Source organism: Phaethon lepturus, unplaced genomic scaffold (genome assembly GCF_000687285.1).
Source record: "Phaethon lepturus isolate BGI_N335 unplaced genomic scaffold, ASM68728v1 scaffold41828, whole genome shotgun sequence".
Taxonomy (NCBI): Eukaryota; Metazoa; Chordata; class Aves; order Phaethontiformes; family Phaethontidae; genus Phaethon; species Phaethon lepturus.
Genome location: NW_010559049.1, coordinates 6483 through 7550, shown reverse-complemented (window position 1 = coordinate 7550; position 1068 = coordinate 6483).

Below are 1068 nucleotides of genomic sequence, written 5' to 3'. Positions count from 1 at the left end.
GGCGCCGTGGGAGGGGCAAAAGCCCACGCAAGGGAGCCCCGTAAGGGCGGGCAGGCGGTTTCAAGCTCCTCAGCTGTTTTAACGGATCCTACTTCAGGGCACGGTTTTAGAGGTGCCGGAAGGCAAGAGAAAACACTGCTGGGGGAAGCGGGGGGGCGTCTGAGGGGTGCAGAGCCACCAGGCTACTCCTGGATCCCCACAGGAGGCAGCTCCCAGTGCCGGACGAAGCCAGGGAGCCATAGCAGACCAGGAGGGAAGCCTTCTCCAGGAGTCAGGGCAGCCGCAGAGAGCTGGCAGGAGGAACGCGGGTGAGAGGACTGCCTGGTTATCACCCGAAGCAGAAGCGTGGTGGGCTTGGGGCAGCGCGGTCCCCCCCGCACTCGCACGTTCAGGAGACGCAGCGCAGAGGAGGGTTAGATGCTGAAGCAATGACTGTTAGTTACAGCTCGTTACAGTTATTATTTATACATCTCATTATAAATGCAAAAGGTGAAGTCACTTAATCCATCATTTCTCAGACATGGATGACAGAGCACGTGATTTGGCATAGTAAGTTTTAGGCTAGCTATGAATGAATTGCACAATACTTAAACCTGATTAAGTACATAATAGGCTCAGCAAAGGATTACTTTTCTCCTTACATTTTATACATTATATATACACACAGAGACAGGCATTTTATCGTTAGCTGCATTTTAGTCTTGTGAAGGGACAACTGCCTACTGCAGAATGACTGAAGAGATACCCTTAAAAAGGGAAACTATTCTTGGTGTGCTTTGCTGGAAAAGAGAAGCTTCTTTTTCGGGTGATTCTCGTGGGTAGGAGTCACAGACAAGCATCTCCGGACAGCTAGAGGGGACGGGAGGGCGAGGGGCTGGGGACTCACTCGCACAGCCCTGGCTAGCTGTGGGTGTGAGCGGTGGCACGCTGAGCTCATTGCCTGCAGCGGGCAGGAGATATTTGAGCCAAAAGGCTGGGTCGCATTCTGTTTGGGCTGCTTTTCTAGGACTTGGAGAAAAATTTGGCTTATTTAAAGTGCATTTAGAGTCTGAAAAGCATCTCTGAGAA